This window comes from Chenopodium album, chromosome 15 (assembly GCF_948465745.1).
Source record: "Chenopodium album chromosome 15, dcCheAlbu1.1, whole genome shotgun sequence".
Classification (NCBI taxonomy): domain Eukaryota; kingdom Viridiplantae; phylum Streptophyta; class Magnoliopsida; order Caryophyllales; family Amaranthaceae; genus Chenopodium; species Chenopodium album.
The window spans coordinates 8666549-8689986 of record NC_137848.1 but is presented as its reverse complement, the minus strand read 5'-3'; the positions used below and the strand labels follow the sequence as shown (position 1 = coordinate 8689986).

Sequence of the window (23438 nt, the reverse complement as noted above, 5' to 3'; positions counted from 1 at the left end):
GGAATAAAAAAAGTTGGAGTTGGAAACAAAAACAAAAAAAAAAAAACAAAAAAAAAAAAAAAGCCGATAATTATTTGTTAGAACTAGAAATAGTTTAAGTAGCAAAGCGTTATAAAATTTCGCGTACAGATAAGCAAACGGGTATGCAATTGTAATACAGTTATAATACAGTTATAGAAATCACAGACGAGCATAATAGTATCGAAATACAAGTGCATTCACGACATTAGAATGAATACAGAAAAGAAAACGTGTAAGTTTCTTTCAAACAAAATTAACGGAAAAATCATTCAGAATGCAAGTATAACGGAGAAACTGTTTAGTTCTGCGCAATTAAAATATACATGTTGCCAAATTCAGATATTGTTGATAAGTGATTAAGCCAACAGAAAATAAAAATTGTCAGAACATACACATATGAAGTCGACAGCCATCACCCAAAAAAGACAAGGGTCAGATCGGCCAAAATACAAGTTTGTAAAAATTGTCTTGACAAAAACAAACATAAGTTGCTCAACAATGAGCCTTAGCAATTACAGATAAGGAGGACCCGCATGATTCCGGTGATGACTGCCCGCCCCATTAATCCTTCTTTTGGGGGACAGCTTCAGAGGTGCCGACAGCCTTGTCCTCGCCGATAGGACTAGCAATAATGGCATCTACAAACTCCTCTTCCGGTAGATCACGCGGATCAAGATTCTTCAGCACTTCAATTGGAGGAGGGTTATCGAAATAATCTCCTTCATAGCTGGTAGGGGACAGGTGCATATCATCACTATATGCATATCCCAGTTCTCGGCCTTGCAGACATAGCGGTGCGCAGCTACCCATCCGCCAGTGTATCGGTCCACCAGCAAGTTCCGGTAATGGTCGGACTGCATGAACCGATTGACTGCTCTGCGCCTGATACCGGGCTTATCCTCCTCAGCCTTTTTCAAGCTCTCCTCCAACTTTGTTTTGGCCTCCTTCTCTGTCTTTAGCTGCAGCTCGAGGTCGGTAATTCTCTTTTGCATGGATTCCTGGTTGGCCAGCTTAGTGTTCAGAACAATCATATTGTTCTCTAACGTTTTGACATTGGCCGTCAGTTTATCCTTCTCTCTGATAGCAGCTTGTCGGGCGTCATCGCATCTTTTAAATTTCGCCTCGGCCTGATCATGACAGCGCTGATAGTATCGGTACATGTGTACCACCTCGACCGCCGAGTTGACAGTCTATAAAAAGAAAGAGGAGGGGGGGAGAAAATAATTATTATAAAACTATGTGTAATTATTAAAAAAAAAAAAAATCTTACCCGGAGCATGTCGTTCATCATTTGGCCGCAAGGAGCAATAAGCTTGTCAACAGGCCTGTCTGTCGGCGTGGCCAGATCCTTCAGCACTCTCCAACCCATGCTGCCGCCGGTATTGGGGTCATCACAGATAACAGACTCCCCCCGATTTACATTAATGCGAGGATGCCACGGCTCGCCAGCACTGCCGCTAGGAACCAAGAACTCCTCAGCTACTTCGGCAGGCACCTTCACATGGGGAACCTCAATGTAATCCCCAGTCATCACCGGAATGAAGGCATTTTTGCTGCTAGCAGACCTCCCCGACACCCGAGTTTGTCGGCCCCTCAAAGAAGGATCTTCAGTCGGTACCAGCTTCTTAGTTGCAACAACCTTCTCTGCCGCAACAACACTTGCATCAGTGGGCAACCGCATGTGGATGTTTATTTTTTGATGCCGGAAGGACGGTCACCGTCATCCTCCAAATTCACAACGTTTAAGGTTTCTTCCGGCACCTGTTTGTTCTTAGCAGCTTCATCTTGTTTCTGCTTTTTATGCTGGTCGCGGCTCGACAGATCACTGGCTCGCTTGGCAGCATTAGCCCCGCCTCTCTTGACCGGAAGGGTGCGAGCTTTTGTCCTGCGTTGCTCGTTAGAAGTCATATCTTGTCTTCTTCTCTTCTTCCCTTTTAGGGCACGCGTGCAGTATACATGTAGTGTATCGTAACCGTGTTTTGGGTTTGGAGGGCACTGAAATTTCACCCTGCTGTCAGGATGTAAACCCAAGTTGGCAAAATCTAACTTGTTAATACCTGCACCACAGTAAGCACACAAGGAATAAATAAGGGTAACAGGGCAGCGAAACTTAAGTACTCTAAAAGTCGAGATACCGACATGACAGTCAGTTATTTTGAAATAACTGGTTTTGGGCATCGAAATATTTCAATAAAAGTATGTATGTGTAAAGTAACAATAATAAAAATAAATTAATAAAAATAAAAAAATATATATATAATGATGATGAGAATGATGAAATGAAACAAAGCTGTTAATATGAGAAGAACCGTACCAAATTCGTCAGTCCAACAGAGACCGACATGAGACAAAGGGGCGTTACCCAAGATATAATTACAATTGGGTAGCCACACCCCCAGTACAACTTTGTTCTTACTACCGGCCTTTACATATGTACAATCAAAAAATTTACAAGCATACTTCTCTATCTCACCTAACCTTCTACGCCTAATGGTATCAAACATGCTATGAGCAGGATAGAAACGTCTGCGAACTTTGTAGTCTTCAGGAACACTTAGAAAATAGAAATTCTCCATCCAACCTTTGCAACTGGTCAGTTTCGGCCAGACTGTACATTTACCACGGGCCGTGAATAATGACCAAAACCCTGGTGACTGACTATCTCTCTTTAGCCAGTTAAGGGTGCGAAATAAGTTCAATGTAAGAGGGAAGTCCATGAATATCATAACCCACACCAGTGAGATAAGGTTACGGATAGCAATGGGCGTTAGCTGCGCCACACACACATTCCAAGCCCTGAAAATTTTCTCGATAAAAGGATGCAATGGAAACCGTAAACCATACTCAAGATGTTTCGCATAAACGACTATGTGACCGTCAGGACAGTCAAGAGCAGTTTGACCCTCTTTAGGTAATTTCAAATCATAGCCGTCAGGAAGGTTGAAGAAGTGGGCACCGATACGGCAATACTCTTTCTCGGTAGCCTTCTCGAGCCATTCTGGGTCAACTTTCGTCGACACAACCTTATACTCGGCCTTCAGTTCAAGAGGTTCTCGGTATTTTGGGTCATCGTTTTCAGAGTCATACCCTTCATCCAAACTCTCTTCTTTCAAGACGGCATCGCTTCTTTCAGCGACCTCACCCTCTCTCACTCTTACTCCCTGCTCACTCACCTCTGTTTCCTGACTGCCATCCCCACTACCGGCATCATCAGATTCCTCACCACCACTCCCACCTACACCCTCATCTTGACTGTTCCCTACACTTTCCTCACCCATACCCTCCAGAGACCTCTCTACAGACTGCACGTGCTCTTCACCGACATAAGAGGTTTCTTCAACCACAGGTTCTTTACCTGCGCGATGCTCAGAGGTTTCACCTTCCTCAGGCTGATAACTAATTCTTTTGGTTCTCGGCATTGCAGTTGTTTTACGACCTATCTTGCCTAAATTTGATCCGTATTGAATAATCTCGAAAGTAGACTCTAATTGTGGACAAATGCTTATCGGGGATATTGAGATGATATCAACGTCCTCTAAAATATTAGACCAAGTAGGCTGACAAGAATTTTCAACTTCTTTCACTGGAGCTGGGGACAAGGGTGCAAACGGGTCAGCCTCGCCGACCTTACCCGAAGTCGAGTTTTGAACAAATTCAGGCATAAACTTAACAAACACAACCGCAGACACGACACTAAGGCGAAACAGGCAATTGACACTCTATTTACCAAAATAAACGAAAAAGTTAGGGCTTTTTACCTCGTTGAATCGCTTGAAGTTCGCAGAACAGCTCTACGAAACACTGAAGTGGGAAAGTCGAGAAAGTTATATCTTCAAGAAAACAATTGAAATTACTCTCTTCTTGATGATACAAATTGATCGATGAAACCCTAAGTGTGTTCGCAGAAAAGTACTTCGAAGAAATTTTTTGGAAATCAAGAGCAAATGAGGAAATTTGCTCATTTTCGAGGTTTAAATACCCCCATGAACAGTGGCAGTTGAAGTGACAGTTTGTGCATGCAATCCAAAGGCTGGGGAAAAACGCCTTTTCGTAAACTAAAGCGCAGGATGAATGACACGTGCCCCGCTCATTTTTTAAGTTTTCCCGCCCAAGCCAATTTTGGATTTTTTAAATTTTTCATCAAAAAAAAATAATAAAAATAAATAAATAAAAAAAAATGCCTAAGAGCACTATCGGTACTTTGATCACTTGGGGGGTAAATCGGAGATTTTTAAATCTCAGTTAATTTTTAAGTGGACCAAAGCACTATCGGTACTTTGATCACTTGGGGGGTAAATCGGAGATTTTTAAATCTCAGTTAATTTTTAAGTGGACCAAAGCACTATCAGTACTTTGATTACTTGGGGGGCAAATCGGAGATTTTTAAATCTCAGTTCATACTTTCCTTACTTAACTCCCTCTCATAACTACAAGTGAGCACGCCGGTTTCACCACCGTCCTCACTTGGGGGGCTAGTTGTACGGGAGGATACCAGTAGTAAAGCAAATTAGCCAGTAATGTCTTCTAATACCGCTAAACAACTGATTAGTAAGAAAGCTCAAATATCCATAACAGCCTTTCTAAACGGCCACGTGGAGAGCTGCTTGAGGCCACGTAGGCACCTGCTGGCTACGAGGTCGGTTTGCCACCTATCGTTATAGGTGGCACCAGCTTGGTTGTTTCCCTATATATATACCCAAGCAAATGTTCACCTGGAGGTACAATCTTTTTCTCTCTCTCTCTCTACATATCTAAAACACTTTCTCTCTCTTCACTCTTTCTTCTTATCGGATTGCTGACTTTAGCATCGGAGAGGTTATTCCCGGATAACCCCCGGGTTAGCTCATCTGTGTTGACTGTGCAGGTGCGTAATTGGACGGTAAACCTTTACCAACCCACGAAGATTATCTGTACCGGAGCTCACACGGAACAATAATCAAGATAACTTTGCTAAACTTAATTAACTAAACTTAATAGTAGCAAAACCCTCCAAAATTCTTGGCAAAACCTAGCTTATAAAAAATCACAGTATAACAAAATTAAATACATCAAAAACATACAAAATTACAAAAAATTTAACCTTTACGAGGTCATCATGAATAAATTAAAGTTTTTTTAATGGAATTCATCATTTGCTAACGATCTACGCAATCCCTTTTCATCATTCTCGTCAATATTCTTCATCTCTTTAACCCTTAAATAGCCACCAATGTTTATACTCCTATAGAGAACCACCGTCGTTTTCTTTAATTTCCCTCCTTATAATTTTTTTTTTCTTCTTCTGAGAATTGAACCTAGCCAAATTAAGGGATTTATTAAAATAGGTATTAAATAGGAGTGTAACTGTTTTGGGATAGATAGGTATTAATTAGGGAGAGTAATTGTTTTGGGAAGAGAAATCTTTTCTCCGTAATACTAGGTGATGAATACATGAATGAACATTAAACATAGATTGGGCTTTGATTTTTTTTATTTTTATTTTTTTATTTTTTTATTTTTTATTTTTTTATTAAACCAGACTCATTTTTAACAAATTTGGGCTTTCCATTTTGGGGCCCTGGGCGGCCGCCCCGGCTGCCCTGCCCCAGATACGGGGCTGGATGGCACGATGGCAACGTAGGAATATACAGTTGTTTATAATAAATATTTGATGGTGACATGAATACGGTCTATATAGATATTATTGTCTTGGCTTGAATTGAATCGATGGATTCGCTCTACTTAAATCGTTTATGAATAATTGAAATAGTGAGTGTGATAGAATATAAAACATATTATTAGGTCTCAATTATTTTTGTTGAGTTGGTGTTTTAACATGGTATCAGAGCTAGTGTGATACAAATGTCACGAGTTTAAATTTTATCGACCCCCAATTTTAAGTGGAATATTAAGTGTTAGGTTTGAGGATAATACAAGTATTAGTGATTAAGTCAATCTTGAGCTTGAACAACCTTTTAAGAGCTTGTTCAAGCTTAACTCATTAAACATTAAAAACTTTGTCCACATTCTGACGTACATGCTCATTCAACTATGAGCATATTTTAATGAAAAACTAGTGTGTGGCCTTGGGCGATGCACTGTGTTTTGCTTTGAATATCAATACATATTATTTGGGCTATAAAATAATAAACTATATAATTACAAAAAAATAAGTGGACAATAATAACTAATAAAATTAAATAAACACTCTCAAATTGATGTCTTGTACAAATTAAACTGTAGGGGGCGTTTGGTTCGCAAACCGGTATGGGGTTGGAATCAGGAATGAAACCATAGTAGTATGAGTTTGGAACTTGATTCTTAATACCATATGTTTGGTATGCTTATGGAATGCAATATTTTTCTTTTATTTGATACCTAAAAGATTCGGAATGAGCCAAACCCACCTCCCCCCCAAGGTTTCTAAACCTCATACCTTGGGGGTTTGAGGTATGGGTTTGAAACTCTTAAAATCATAAAACAAACATAAGGTATGGGTTTAAATCATTCTAAACCCATACCTTATACCTTAATTATGTGAACCAAAGCCCCCTTAGTGTATTATCATTGAACTTGAAATATAAGTAAAAGATAACAAAGTTGGTAAGAACATTAATCCAGTTGTTGTTGGTCTTGTGGTCAAACCTTGTATTAAACATTTTTATTGCAATTGAAACATGTTTATAGTAAAATGGATGTTGTGGCATATTACAATGATGTGTTATACTTCTAATACATGTGAAGGGTTCCACGTGACATATATCTTATATTAGAAACGCTTTATAATATATAAAAGCATAGATAGATGTCTATCATGAGATTTGAATTCACAACTAACCACAAAAATATGCATTAGAAGTCTTACCATCTCATCTATTGATTAGTCATGCTTTTATACTCAACTCATATATATACATAAGATCTGAACATGTAATACCTACAATTCTTAAAAAAATCGATTCTATTACGAAGTATTTGCTAATAATGCTCATCGAGGTAATTAATGCATACAAGAAAACTAACTATTTATTGTTATAAATTAATTTTTAGTCATTTAAATTATTTTGATAATAATTATATCTTTATTTTCATTATATTATAAATTATATATTTTTTTAAATAAAATATTGTAAATTATATACGAAGGACACGTTTATATAACTAGATTAGCGATGCACGATTTTAACCAAAAAAATTGTAGTGTAGAACTTGTATATACAATGAATTTTCAATTTTGTCATAAATTCATTAGAAGGAATACAATTGCTATTCAATTTATTGTACTCTGATTTTCTAGATTAAAGTTGTTGAAAGAATTTACTTAGCTTGTTTATGAAGTATCACAAAAAAAAAAAAAAAAAATAGTATCACAAAAAATAACATCATCAATGGTTTTCAGAGGGGAAAATTTTCATAAGAAAGCGACACGTATATAGTTTTGAGGAGAGATGATATTACCAATGTTTGTTTTAGTAATAGTTAATAGATTAGCCAATTGTTGTTCATAAACAAATTATTCAAAGGTTTAATGATCAAAGTAACAACGCGGGGGATGCATCGTCCGGGTCACATACTAGTTTCAATTTAAAAACTTGGTTAAATAAATGTGTTTTTAAAATTAACATTTTTTTTTGACAAAAACGTATTTATTTTAAGTGTCCCATACATGCATTTAATTTAATTTAAGGTTTTGCCTATCTTTTTTTAGAAAAATCGACACGACCTTACACCATTTTTTTTTTTTTATTATGACTTTGATTTTCTGCATTATTTGTATTATGTAAATTGTTTCTAAATATTCTTACACTTTGAATAGTTATGTGTCCAACGCTAAAAAAACACGGGTAAATTCAAGTTTCTCTTTGAGATAAATATGTGAATATATCTCCTCGCACAACCTAATTATTTTTTTTTATTTTTTAAATGATAAAAGTAAAATAATAAAGTAGCACAAAAAACAATGTACAAAGGTGTAAGAGGAGATAAATTGAAATTGTTAATCTTTGAGATTAAATGGGGCTCCCTAAAAAAACACTGGCCATAAATTCTTACTCCGTACAATTTTATACAAGTATCATACTCATAAAGATTTTGTTAATTAGATTCATATTGATGTGTATTTTTCGAAAATCAATATTTTTGAATATATTTTCTTACAAAATTGGATATATGAATATGTGTATTAACCTAGTCCAATTATTTTGGAAAATGAAAGAAATCTAATACTTCGTATTGATTAAAGAGGAGTACCAATAAAATTAAAAGTAGGTACATTTATTTGTTGCTTGAACATCACAAATTCACAATGATGTTCTTTCAAGCAAAGATGTCAAAATGTCCACGATATGCTATTGCCTAGCGGCTCTCGTGCATTTAATTTTCTCCCTACATACCACCATTTTTCTTTATTGTTTTTTTTTTCTTCTTATAATTCATTTTCCAATAAAAGTTTTAATACATTCCCACCATTTTCGTTGAAGGCAGTCATTTAGTTATTTATTGCAGTAGACTAGTACTTCCAAAATGTATTAAGTACAAAAGTATAAAAAATACTCCCTCCATTTTTAAATACTTGTTTCATTTCTCCATGTGCAGAGTTTTAGGAAAAATTGGATAAAGTAATAAAATATGGAGGTAGAAGGATAGGTGGAAAAATAAAAAAATGTAAAAAACAAAAATAGTGGAGAGAATTGAAGGAGAAAGAATATGAAATTAATAAAATATGGTTTATGGTAGGTCCACTTAGTAAGAGAAACTAATTAAATATTGTTAAAACTTTCCAAATAAGGAAATGGAACAAGTATTTAAAAACGTCCGAAAAAGAAAAGTGGAGCAAGTATTTAAAAACGGAGGGAGTAATAATAAAATCAAAAAAGTTCAAAGCTACTCTGACATGAGGGATAGTTCAAGTGGTTTGGTTAGAGTTTCCTTCTCGGTTTCAGGGCATCCTGAGATCAATTCTCATCATCCTCCACTATTGGCATTTGTGACTCTAACCATAATTAAAAAAAAAAAAACAAATCAACAAAAATATATAAAATTACTAATTTGCCCCATTCAACCTGAAATAGTGCAATCCACCATTTTCATGGCACACTACTTCTCACTTTATAAGTAAAGTGTATTATAAATTTGCCATTAATTCAAAAACAAAAGGTCCTATGGTCTAGCGGTCAGGACATTGGACTCTGAATCCAGTAACCCGAGTTCAAATCTCGGTAGGACCTTAATTTATTATTTTTTGATGTTTTACAACAAACGGAGCATGTAATTTGGTGCTACAAATTTAGTGGAGCAAGGAGACTCAGATTCTACATGTTTGTCGAGGTTTTTATGATGTACTGTAATGAGTAAATGAATGAAAATAATACAAGTATAATTTAAATACTTTCAATTTGAAAATACAATTATTTCATACATAGTATTAAACAAAAATGTAAGAACTTGATCTTACCATAATTAATAATTTGATTTTCAATTTGTAATGTTCTTGTGCCTCATTTGTATAAAAGCTCAAAAACTTTGGAATGTTAAGTGATGGAATAAATGGTGACTTGATGATTAGGTTTTATCATGAAACACTGTCTCAGTGATTTGTTAAACCCAGGTTGTGCACAACATTAGCTCCAGTCAAAACATCCAAACCTTCAGCTGTTAATGAAGCTCAAGTGACGATGCAGGAGCAGAAATTTTGCATCACTTGCAGTAAGTCATTCATATGTCGTCGCCCACCTTATGTGTGCTGATGTCCAGTCCACCCCACTTTTGCATGCGGCTGCTTGTTTCTTCCACCTGCATATCATACAGGAGGTAGCTCAGTCATGTTATTAACTTATTACAAGCTTATGACATTAATAAGCACCACCCTTTTAAGAATGCTACTGCATAATTTAAGGTTGAGTTTTGTTCAGATGTAAACCTTTTATGATGTGTTTTTACAGCATATGTGTGTTTGAACTCTCCAATTCATCTTAAGTACCCATGTAATCGACATTTTTTTAAGGTGTTCAGAAGTAAGCAGACTTAGACCTTTTCTGATGTCTATTACAGGCTAACAGCAAACACAAGTGTCTATTCAAATTCTCTTCAATCCATCTCAAGTGCCCATGAACTCGATAGTTACACACCAAACTCCAATAAATTGTACCAAAATCAGAGCCAAAATTCTACTCGTAATAGTCAAGTATGAAAAGCATATATAGCCAAAAGAAGTCCTAACCATGGCCAAATGACATGCAAGTACGCTGCTTAAACACCATGTGGAGTTAAGTAGATTATATTCATGGGGCAGGAATGCATAATATGTGAAAATCACGACGTTGTAAACCATGAATTACACTACACCCATGACAACTTGACTCGAAAGGGTTTAATTTTAATTAAGGTGCAAATATTTGATTCATTGTTTGCATTGATTACTACTGCCTCTAATCCTCTGTCACTCCTTATTTCCTTAATCTCTGAGCCTGGCTCAATGTTAACTTTGAGTCAGGACAGAGGGCTTAATAACAGTTGCATGTTATGTAGCGAAATATTAAGATATTATCTCTGAATTTTGGCAAATCCAAGCTTTTAGAAGAAAGGAAAGGTATAACACTATAACTGAAAGCTCTGTCATGTTCACCTCTTTAGTCCAATTTGTTCTGTAAAGGATGAAGAGTAGAATGAGTGTCTGCAAGACGGTTCCAGCTATCATGCTGCTCCAAATTCCCTATAATTGATGAACACGTATTTCAGAAACCGTGATAGCTAATGAAGAAATAAGATCTTGAATAAGTGCAAGTGGACAGAAAAATAATTTAGTACCATTACTCCAAAATCTGCTACATAACCGAGAATGTATCCAAGAGGTATCCCAAATGCATAATAGCAAGCCAAGTTTATATTAGCCACGGTGGCTTGCCAACCCAATCCTACAGCAACTCCTACAAAGATGATATGAAACTAATTATTGAATCATGAAGTACTCAACTCGAGGCTGCTCAGGAGTTCGTCAATCAGTTGAACGTTGGCAGAAAGGAGATATACAAATTTGACACAGAAAAAAAGTCGCAAAAATATACGAAGAAATTTAAGTGTAAGTCTACCTGAAATGACAGGCTGAACACTGTTAAGAACCATTGTCACACCAAGAAACCAGGCTAATTTAGAAACTGCTTGTTGCAATTCCTTGCTATCAGTGTAAATAACAGCAAAATAGTCTTTAGTGACAAGGATAAGGACCATGCACAAGAGCCCGATGATGAGAGACTGGAAGACAGCAACGTAAGCACTAAATTTGGTTGCCCTTGGACGCTGCAAACACTAATAATAACAGAAAATTACTTCAGATTTGATGGATTAAATTATCATAGCCACTTACAGTTTCTAAGAGTATGGTATCATGACAGAATTTCCCAACTTCTATAACAAATGAACTGAAAAGGTCTGTGTATGCATTACCTTACAGCAGTATTTATGCCAACGAATATCATCAATTGTAGTTCATTTACATTCATGCTGAATCAGAAATAAGAGAATTACATTAGCGACATTTTTGGCAGAAACAACAGCTAGTTAGTAAGAATAATAATCCAGTTTACATTTATCCAGGAAGATTTAGTATGATACAACAATTGTTCAATTTCTTAACCATGGCAATGTGACATTCTTGCAAATAGACAATAAACTTGCAAATCATAACTCAAGGAGGCTCGGAAACTCACCAGATAGAAAGGGAGCCTATAATGATTACAGCATTTGGAAGGTGACCAGCAAGAAGTGGTATGCTCATCATATACCAGATTTCAAGGCAAAGCATCACAGCAGAAGCAATTGAAAGCCTAACAAACGCCCATATCTCCTTAAAAGCATCCCAAGAGAAGCCTTTCCATGCATCCTTGCACCAACCAAATACATAAACAAGTTCGGCAATTGCAGTCACCCATTCTGTGATGTTGAAAGCTGCTGCAGCCCCGCGCAGACCCCAGCCCATTACAGGAATAAAAAGCCAGAGATGCACAGCGTGTTCAATTAGAACTATAAATCCAATCCAAGCCATTACATCAACTTTGTTTTGGGCTTGTAGGAACTTCTGAGTAGGAAAACTGATAGCCAATGAGAAGACCGAGGGTAGAGTAAGGATGGTGTACTGTCCAGCAAGGTTGGCTACATCAGGGTCTTGTCCTAGAAACTTTAACACAGGTGCAGCAAAGATGTAAATTGGTACAAGTACAAGACTGCTAAGCAATAGAATAATCCACGAGCGTTGCATGTAAATTCCAAGCATATGAACTTGCCCTGCACCAAAAGCTTGTCCACACAATGTCTCAAGCGCGCTCCCCATACCAAGCTACAATATTGAACAACAAAATTTGATCCCATTAAAATCTTCGAAAATTCATGCTTTCACTTTTTGTGCTGCTGACAAGTCAAGGAAGAACCTCAAGAACAAGTAATTAATACTCTTCCAGCACTTAAAACTTGTAACAACCAGTGCACCAAATAATTTTGTTATCGTCCAAGTTAAACAACTCAACGCATTTTAGTACATTCATGAAAATTCAATATACTCTTAACAAACTGTAATTTTCAGAAGTTATGTTATTCACTTACATAAAACTTTTGAATCAGTTAATAATTGTTTATGTTCAAAATTCTTTTAGCCAACCTGCTTTTAACAAATTATACTTGATAGAGTATAAAACATATTCCTAGAACTCAACCATCAGCTTGAGGCCCAGAAATATGTTTGATATTCCTTGATGTTATGTAAATCACTTATTTAAAACTTTGTTGATCAGATATTCAGATGCACCGATGAACTTATTGACTAATTGTTTATGTGAAAGCAGGTTGGCTAGAAGATTCTTGCACCGACGGTGTCAATGCTCGCTCAATAATCATTTTTGTTATTTTGTTATAATGATGAAGACATAATTATCAATTAACTAGTCTAAAAACACTCTGTAATTATCTTCTAATGAAAGGCAAAAGGCAATTACGAGTAATGTCTATAGGTGACCAAAGTTTTAGGGAATTTCTTTCACCTATCTCCTATTCCCTCTATCCCTATTTATTTTGCTCCTTTGTCAAAAGTTGGGTTAAACTTTGAAAATTTTGATCATGAGTTCTCGTTATTCAACCAGATATAATATAGTCACGTGGGGTTTTATTTGATTTGTCTCATGATATATTTTATTAATATCAAATATAAATTTTTAATACGTGTCTTGGAGACCGCAAAGTCAAATGGGCAAACAAAATGAGGAGCAAGTATATACGAAATGCAAGTATAATATGATTAAAAAAAAAAAATCTAATGACTATTACAATATTTTTTTTGACAGGAAATATAGTCATTAAAAATTATACTGAAAATTTTAATATCCTACATTTAAGTTGGTTTATGATTATTTCAAGACAAAAGGAGTACAAATAATGTCAATTGGGCTTATTTAGAAAATATATAAATGAATGAAAAGGAGTTCAATTGGGCAATCTAAATTTCTAATTTAATACGGCAAAACAAGATCAAATCTTTGAACGCACGTTAGCCATTTTAACATGCCACTATTTGTGTTGACATTCCCTTAAAAAATAAATACAACAAATACAAAAAAAAAAAAAAAAAAAAAAACAAAACAAAAACAAAAAAACCTTTTTGTATTTTTAATTTTTTACTAGTACTAGTTGTGGTAGCACCCCAAGTTATCGTAATTTCTTTATCGTCCAATTAATAAAAATGATTATGTATCTTGACTAATTTATAAAATTGTGAGTTTGTAATTGCCCAACAAATCACCCCTACTTACAGAAAATATATTGTCTTGGTTAAGTAATTCATGCATAACCTTTGTGTGACATTACTTGAGATTTCAAAACCATCTAACCAAGCAAAATTGTAAGTTTGCAACTAACAAATTAACAATGCATTGTAGAGTACCTGAACTTTTAGTAAACCTTTGACAATAGCAAGTCATAACTTCCAGAAATAATACTAAGAAAACTAAGCTAAGACGTTCTGATAATAAATGAAGCTAAAGGTAAAGAACATGCCACATGTAAATTTAATAAACACCACAATATGTAGTCTTTAAAGAGCAAGATGCTAGTTACACATAGGGAAAAAAAAAAAGGTACAAGTAAGCTTGTAATAAACTAAACACATCAAGCAGCCTTGAAATTTTCAAATTGATCTCTTGGGTTCAGTTCTTTGTCCCAACATTGCTTTGTCAAGCCCCTTCCGGTTCTAGCTACAGATTTTTCATGCTTAGTAAGAACCCTGTCATCAGGAGCATATTTATCATTAATATTGAAGACATTGTATATAAAGAGAAAGGATGCACATATATAGTGGATAAAAAAGGCTCTGAAATATGTTGACCAATGTATGTAAAGAGAAAGTGTTGTTTATCGGGTGATTCTTAAACAATGCAATATTTGCTAATTCAAAACCCAAAACCTTACCTTAATAAAGTATAACAAGGATCTTAAACAATGATAGTACAACTAAATGAAATAGTGTGACAGCATATACTCACGGTTGTTGAGCAAAGTTAGCTTTGATCCAAATTGAAAATACTTTGGCCGAATCTTGTCATTAGGCAGTCCAGTGTTCTGAATATCTGCAGTATAGCCATCAGAAAATTAAATAATCAAGTACTCAAAGATAAGACGAAAGAGAAGACTGCATATATTGAAAGATGGCAAAATAGAAGGAATGTATATATGCCTAACTTATCAAGCTCTAACTCAGTTTTTTCCATCAAATAATGGGTTATTGGTCAATAGTGCAGATATTATGCAACCCTTACCACACCACTGATGTAGAGCACTCTTTAGTCCTTATCTCCAAGAAGATGTTTAGGAGCCCTGCAAACTCAATAAAACACCATCAATTATAGTTACCAAACTAAAAGTAAAGGACCAAACAGAATAAACAACTGCTTCCATCACTGATCTAAACAAGGTGAAGGAAAGATAGAGAGCAATTGAATGAATTAATATAGTAATTAAACAACTAAAATGAATACAGCTGTAATTCATTAACATTAATACTTAGCACCTGATTATGATGTTGGCTTGGAATTAAAACCAATAGACCAATAGAGGCTACTCCAAAAGAAAAGGCCCTTTTGTTATCCCAAATCTGAGATATATCTTCATTTTCTCCCTCTGTAATGTTGTTTCTTACCCTCAAGATTAGAAGAAGATTGGGGAATTTGTTTTACTACTCCAATTCACTAAATATACAATCTCCTACCCCCTACTGCCTCCTCCTGTTTGCTATTAATGTTTTATAAATTCTCAATTAAATTTTAAATGTACCCTAGAAAATATACAACTTTTAAAATTATTGATAACAAAAATATGACATATGGAATTTGAAAAGCAACTCTTTCTTCTTTAAATTTTTATCTATGGTACAAAAAAAGTGACATATTTGTGGATGAGTCAAAATTACAAAATGTGGGCTACGAGAATTACATTAGCTTAGTATAGTATATTATATTATTATAGCATAATAAAAAAAGGAGTTTTAAATAGGCATCATCATCATTCTGTCCCTCACAATTGTCCTTTCTGATTATCACTTTTTCCTTCTTATGAATGGTTCAACATTTTCATATGCTCATATGCAGTATTAAAGCATGATATAGTATATTTTTTTTTGAAATCAACTAATTAAATTTCCTTACAATTATATATATATATATATATATATATATATATATATATATATATATATATATATATATATATATATATATATATATATATATATATATATATATATATATATATATACAAGGCTAAAAGCTGTAACTAACATGCCATGATTCATACCAGCAAATGTCTGAGCATGACCTAAATTATAATTCAAACAACCTCATCACCATCCCAACACCACAGAGAACGCAGCCAAATACAAAATAAAAATACCTTCTCAATAGAATAAGCAAACTTTGTCACTTCTTGTAAAGATATCACAAGCAGAGTAACATATAGCATCAAAACACCCAAAAACCAATAAAAAAAACAAACAATTTTTGTTATTACTCACATTTCTCAGCAATTAGGACCATATTTTGCAAACTGAACCATTATCTCTCTGCCATCAACGACCTTGCCTGTACAGTAAACTCAATCTTGGTAATTAATTTTAAAAATACCCGATAATTTACGATTAAAAGAATACCCAAGTTGAAATTTTTTTTCCCAAATTAAAGAAAACCCAATTCAATCTACAATTGAAAGTGAAAAAAAAATGGATGAATTGAGAAAAATCAAAACCAACCATCAAGTTTTTCACCAGCTTTGGCAGCTTCATCTTGATACATGTAACGAACAAAAGCAAACCCACGAGATTCACCAATTCTAAAATCAAATTAATTGATAAAAAAAAAATTAATAATCAACAAAAACTAATTAGCAAGGGAATCAAAAATCAGCAAAGAAGATGCTATGATCAACATAAAGCAGCAAAATTAATTACCTTGCCAAGAATGATAACACCCATTAAGTTATCACCTCTTGCATCATCAAACACTCGAATCAACTCCTTATTGTTTCTGGCCTAAAAGCATTCCTCCTTTCTGGCCTATATATTGTAATCTGAAATCAATAAATTGTACTCAAGGATCAATCACTACTCCTAAGCACAACAGTTGGGGACCACCCAATTTTTAATAGGTAAAATTAAATGCCCAAATCTATGATCGTAACATTTATATTATCAATATTTTAGCAAAATAAGCAAAATTTCAGCAAGATAAAAAATATAAAAAGATTGAATTTGAACTGCAAGAAAATTAGATGATTATGATGAATATACATATAATTAAGAGTTTTAAGACACATACCCAGATTCTTAAAGCACATGCCCGTACTATTAAGAGGCACACCCAGGAATTAAGCAAAAAATTGGAAAGGTTTGCATTAATTGATGATTAGGAAATATACCCAGAAAATTTTACCATTGAAGGGGTAAATGAATAAGAAATAAGATGGCGGGTGTAATTTAAATAACGCGTAGAGATTATACCTGGATGATGTGCTTGTTCAAGTAGACATATGGCTTAAGTGTCTCCTCATATTTGCTGACCCTTTAACATGAAACATGACATGAGCATTAATGTTTTGAAAAACATACACAAGACATAACAACTAAACAAGTTACTCCGTATATAAGAGAGTAGTAAGGACCCTCAGTTATATACTACTGCTTCAACCTCATCACTGCACCTATTCTCCTTGAACTCAAGGAGATATCAACCCATGAAATCAGATATATACTGAAATCCTTATCCGGGATTATGATTTATGAATGCCTTACTAATTAACTTCAATTAAGGAGACTGACAAAAACATCAATATAACCAAATAACTTACACATAATTTCAACACTGAGCATAATTAGAGTTATTAGAATGACCAACAAAACACCCTAATAATTTTCGACAGTGGTCAATCAGTCACCAAATATAATTACTGACATAGCCAAATACACAAGAATATAAAATTACTTTAGCTTAGTAATCTTCCCAAACCCGGAGAGTGATCTGATGCCCTCCCAAATCAAATCAATAGATTCTCTTATTTAGTTATTTGTATTCATTCGTTCTTATAGCAGGACGCGGATTTTCGATTACATCAGGGTCTTAGAACGACGCACTTTTGTTGCTACTACTCCCAGCAAACATTCTTTTCCTTCAAAACCCCAGGAAAAAAAAATTAAATTAATTCAAAAAATATAAAGAAAAAATTCAAAAGTTAAGATAAATAATCAAAACCTAGAAATTTAAAAACAAAGATGATTACATGTAAAGCAAGTTTAGGATCATCTGCAAGCTTGAAATCGAGCTGATAATTACGTCACGTGGGAATGAAGAACAAAAGGTGAGAAGATTTAAAGAAAAGCCGAATTTAGGAGACAAAAAATACCACCAATTTTATCACATCGCCACCGTTCGGGTGTTGCCGCCGAATCGAGTGAGCGCAGACCCCTCCATTCAGGTGACCTCTCATTCTGCTCCAATACCAAAAATTACACAATCCCCTCTCTTTCTCTCTCCTCCCATGAACAAAGAATTCGAAAATACACATAATTTCTACTCTCTTATGATCATCAACGTAAATTGCACAGAGTAAAATTATAGGTAAGATGATTAATTTAATTCTGTAATCTTATTTTGTCGAGTGGTTATATCTATATCCTATTTAAGTTTTCTTTCTTATGATAATTTGCCCAATTCACTAAAACCCTAGATATAAAAGAATAACGAAAAATCAAATCGAATTGAAAGCATGTTGAGGTAAAAAAAAAAAAAAAAAATTGAAGTACAAAACCCTAGATTGTGAAATTGATATTTGATGATTGATCAAAACAGACATATTACCTCAAAGCTGTCTGATGAGGGAGATAAAGCTCAGAAGCCGCTTTAATGAAGAATTGAGAGTATAATTGAATGGAGAGGTACATAAAGTACTTAAATAACTTAGAGCAAGCCCTACTTTTTTACAGAGTTGGGAATTCCTAAATTGGAGAAGGCTTAACATACATGTAAACATTGAATTGAAGAAGACTCAGTGAAGCTTAATTTTGGATACAATTCAATTTCAGATGAGAGAGAGTGAATCAAAAGGAGAGGAATATTATATGATTGAATCAAAACAACATGAATGAAAAAGGGAAAAGCAAAATAAGAGGGTGAGAGGAAAACGGGGAAATGCAAAACACCAGAGATCTTAATTTGCAAGGCCAAAAATGGAAATGCTCTGTTCCTAAGCTACAGTACTCGGAGTACTGTTCATAAGGAATAGTAATTTTGTTGCTCATATTTATAGAAAGGGTAAAGATATGATTACTCTTAACGCCTTGTTTGGTAAAGAGCTTTTAGCTTATTCTGCTCAATTAGAGGTTTATCAATTTAAAAAGCTAACTCGAGTGTTTGGTAAATAGCTTATTAAAAGAGATTTTTGGGCTCATTATAAGAGCTTTTTACAATTAGCTTATAGAACAATTAACTTTTTGGCTCTTAATTACACTAAAACGGCTAATAATTAACAGGCTAAAAGCTATTTATCAAACACTTTTACACAATCAGTTAATTATAACCAGCTAATACAATCAGCTACCAGCTAATTACCGGACTAATTGGAACAAGTCAGGAAAAAAAATGAGGATTTTTCAAGCTGTTTATCATTAATCATGCATACTACAGAAACAATAATTAATTAACTAACGAAGAAGGAGTTGAGAGAAGGAGAAGATAATCACCAAGAAGCCGAATGCGAAGGTGTTAATGACGGAGACCGAAATAGAGATAGCAGAAAGCTCAAGTTCTCCAAGATGTCCTACAAATATGTTTGTAAGTGAATTTGTAGCGTACAAACATACAATGTTAAACACTAATGGTGTTGCTATCTTCCATAACTTCACCGTTTCTATCCAAAACACCGTTGCCACCTCGCTTATGCTTTGCACGGCCGTGTAATCCCCGTTTTCCACCTCCGGCCTCTCATCGCCGCCACGGTTCACCAACAATGGTGTCTCGTCCATTTTTCTCTCTTTTGTTAGTTTTGTTTATATTTCTCTTTAATTAGTGGTCAGTCTTAATAATGAGACGTACAAACTACAAAGAGGTTTTGGTTTTTATATGTTTGAATATAGGTTTGGTGAAAGGGTGATTATTGACGATATTTTCGTTGGTATGGATTTTATATTCACGTTAATAATGTAATTTAAACAAGTATTTTAAATTTTTAATGTAATAATGTATATGCATGAATGAATGTAATTTAAACAAATATTTAATGTTAATGTAATAATGTATACGCATGAATTATTTGACTATTATAAAATAAAGGGAAAGGGAGAATAAGAGAGAGAGAGATGTAGAGAAATATTAGTGTTATGTCTATATTCATCCATTTCATGAACATCAATATATATACAAGATGTGAACAATGTAATTTATATGGACAATGAAGAGTCCATTCATGAGAGGATTAATGTGGACTAATGACAAAGGAGGGTTACAAGGATGCTATTACTACCATACTTAAGGTAGTAATAAAAGAGATATTTACAAGCTATAATGACCATCTATAATAACATATTTTATAACACTCCCCCTTGGATGGTCATTATTTAAAAATAGAATAATGCGCTTATATGCTGCCTCATTAAAAACCTTTCCAGGAAAAACCCTGTAGGAAAAAAACCATGGATAAGGGAAAAAGAGTGCAGCGCGCAATTACTCCCCCTCATTATTATATCACTGAAGATCTTTGAGACGACGCAATCCAATACGATAAATTAACTTTTTAAATGTTGCGGTCGGAAGAGCCTTAGTGAATAAGTCTGCTAGATTCTCACTTGAACGAATCTGCAATACTTTTATGTCTCCATTCTTCTGAAGATCATGAGTGAAGAAAAATTTGGGTAAGATGTGCTTTGTTCTGTCGCATTTGATGTATCCTTCCTTAAGTTGAGCAATACAAGCTGCATTATCCTCATATAAAGTTGTCGGTGCCTCCTTCCCAGATGATAAACCACAAACTTCTTTTATGTGTTGAATTACCGACCTTATCCATACACATTCACGACTAGCCTCGTGAATTGCTAAAATCTCAGAATGATTGGAAGAAGTAGCTGCAATGGTTTGTTTCATGGAACGCCAAGAAATGGCAGTACCACCATATGTGAACACATATCCAGTTTGTGATCGACCATTATGAGGATCAAATAAATAACCTGCATCTGCAAAACCAATCAAATTTTCTTTGGACAACTTTGGGAAAAATAAACCCATATCCTTCGTACCTTGAAGATAACAAAGTAAATGTTTGATCCCATTCCAATGCCTCCGAGTTGGACATGAACTAAACCTTGCTAATAAATTAACTGAAAATAATATGTCGGGTCGTGTATGACTTGCAAGGTACATTAGCGCTCCAATTGCACTAAGATATGGTACTTCAGGACCAAGAATTTTTTCATTATTTTCCCGAGGTCGGAATGGATCTTTCTCTACTTCAAGTGATCTTACAACCATAGGACTGCTCAATGGATGTGTTGTATCCATAGAAAATCTTTTAAGAACCTTTTCTATGTACGTTGATTGATGCACAAGGATTCCATTCTCTAGATGCTCTATTTGTAACCCCAAGCAGAATTTTGTCTTTCCAAGATCTTTCATTTCGAACTCTTTCTTTAAATAATTGACAGTCACTGAAATCTCTTCAGGAGTTCCAATGATATTCAAATCATCAACATACACCGCAATTATAACAAATCCCGATCCAAATTTCTTTATAAAAATACATGGACTGATAGGATCATTCTTATAACCTTCTTTTAACAAATACTCACTTAGACGGTTGTACCACATACGCCCAGATTGTTTCAATCCATAAAGAGATTTGTTCAATTTAATACAGAAATGTTCTCGAGAACTAGATTTTGCTGCTTCTGGCAGTTTGAATCCTTCTGGGAGCTTCATGTAAATGTCATTATCTAGTGGGCCATATAAATAAGTTGTGACTACATCCATCAAACGTAAGTCAAGTCCTTCTCTTATTGCTAGACTAATCAAAAATCTAAAATTAGTTGCATCCACCACAGGAGAATATGTCTCCTCGTAATCAATACCAGGTCTTTGTGAGAATCCTTGTGCAACTAAGCGTGCCTTATATCTTACAACTTCACCCTTTTCATTTCTCTTTCGCACAAAGACCCATTTATATCCCACTGGCTTTACACCTTCAGGTGTACGGACTACAGGTCCGAATACTTCTCTTTTTTCAAGAGATTTTAATTCTGCTTCAATTGCTTCTTTCCATTTTGGCCAATCATTTCTTTGTCTACATTCTTCAATGGATTTTGGTTCATGATCCTCATTATTATCCATGACATCTAATGCTACATTGCATGCAAAAACATCATCGACGTCGATTTGATTTCGGTTCCATGTAATTCCAGACATGATATAATTTGTTGAAATTTCTTCATTATCAGGTACCTGAATTTCTTCCTGTATCATGTCTAAATTCTCTTCTGGAGATCCTTCGGAAATTGTTTCTTCAATTTGACCATCATCAATCAATGCTCCTTTTCTTTTCCGAGGATTCTTATCTTTGGAACCTATTGGCCTTCCACGTTTCTGACGTGGTTTAGACTCATTAGCAAATTTATTTTGTCCTTCCGGGACATCTATTTTAAATGGAGCATTTACAGCTGGAATATGTGACTTGGTCACTCTTTTTGGGTCAGCAAACGAGTCTGGCAATTGATTCGCTAAACTTTGCAAATGAATTATCTTTTGAACTTCCAGTTCACATTGTTTAGTTCGAGGATCAAGATGGGATAATGATAATTCATTCCATTTAATTTCCTTTTCCAGCTCTCTTTTTTCTCCCCCTAATGTTGGGAAAAGTGACTCGTTAAAATGACAATCTGCAAAACGAGCCGTAAATAAATCCCCTATTGTAGGCTCAAGATATTTAATTATTGACGGGGATTCAAACCCAACATATATTCCCAACCTCCTTTGAGGACCCATCTTAGAGCGTTGTGGTGGAGCTATTGGAACATAAACCGCACATCCAAAAATTCTAGATGGGAAATATTTGGTTCCTGACCATAAACCAATTGTAATGGGGAGAACTTATGATAACTTGTTGGCCTAATGCGAATTAGTGCTGCTGCATGTAATATTGCATGTCCCCAAGCAGAAATTGGGAGATTGGATTTCATAAGCAACGGTCTAGCAATTAACTGAAGACGTTTAATTAATGACTCAGCCAGACCATTTTGTGTATGAACATGTGCTACAGGATGTTCAACATTTATCCCAATGGACATGCAATAATCATTGAAAGCTTGAGATGTAAATTCACCAGCATTATCAAGCCGAATAGTCTTAATAGGAGTATATGGAAAATGTGCCCGTAACTTAATCAATTGGGCAAGTAATCTCGCAAACGCCGGGTTACGAGTTGATAACAAGGACACATGTGACCATCTAGTTGATGCATGATATGTCTAGTTTATGTAGTATTTTACCCCCGTCCCTTGGTCATTATTAGTAGTGTTTTTGGCTCTTTAGAGCCATTTTTATTACTAATATGTGTTTTCTAGTGTTTTCGTAGTTTTGGTTGAGTTTTGTAGGGAATTGCACCTTTGGAGTACTTTCCCGGGATTTTATGGAGCAACTACGAGTATTGGAGGAGCACGGCCATCTTTCGTAGCCCAAGATCGGTTAAAGTAATCAAACCGGTGAATAAGGGCTCGACTTGTGTGAAGACGAGGCATTTGGACCGAATGATTAAAGCCCCAAAGAGGATATTTGGTTTGGGCCAAGTTACGAGCCTAAACGAGGAGTCCAAGCGGCCCAAGGGTGTCCGCCCGGTGGTCCGCCCGGTGGTCCGCCCGATGGTCCGCCCGATGGTCT

The 23438-nt window shown here is 35.1% G+C and overlaps 1 long non-coding RNA gene, 1 other non-coding gene and 1 pseudogene across 10 annotated transcripts; 1 reads left to right on the top strand and 2 right to left on the bottom strand.

Moving 5' to 3' along the window:
* Positions 1-9155: 9155 nt before the first annotated feature.
* TRNAQ-CUG (transfer RNA glutamine (anticodon CUG)) lies at positions 9156-9227 on the top strand. Its single transcript has one exon. It is a non-coding gene; the product is annotated as a tRNA-Gln (tRNA).
* A 2383-nt stretch (positions 9228-11610) lies between these two features.
* LOC145582878 (protein DETOXIFICATION 35 pseudogene) lies at positions 11611-12325 on the bottom strand (annotated as a pseudogene).
* A 1651-nt stretch (positions 12326-13976) lies between these two features.
* LOC145582879 (uncharacterized) lies at positions 13977-18776 on the bottom strand. 9 transcript variants are annotated; one of them, XR_014099980.1, is made up of 9 exons: positions 17508-18776; positions 17027-17087; positions 16845-16870; positions 16478-16596; positions 16280-16359; positions 16046-16112; positions 14796-14853; positions 14523-14606; positions 13977-14263 (listed from the first exon to the last, which is right to left on the bottom strand). It is a non-coding gene; the product is annotated as an uncharacterized LOC145582879 (long non-coding RNA). The 9 variants fall into 9 exon arrangements; XR_014099978.1 differs by having other exon boundaries at positions 16845-17087; XR_014099977.1 differs by having other exon boundaries at positions 16478-16870.
* Positions 18777-23438: the final 4662 nt, after the last annotated feature.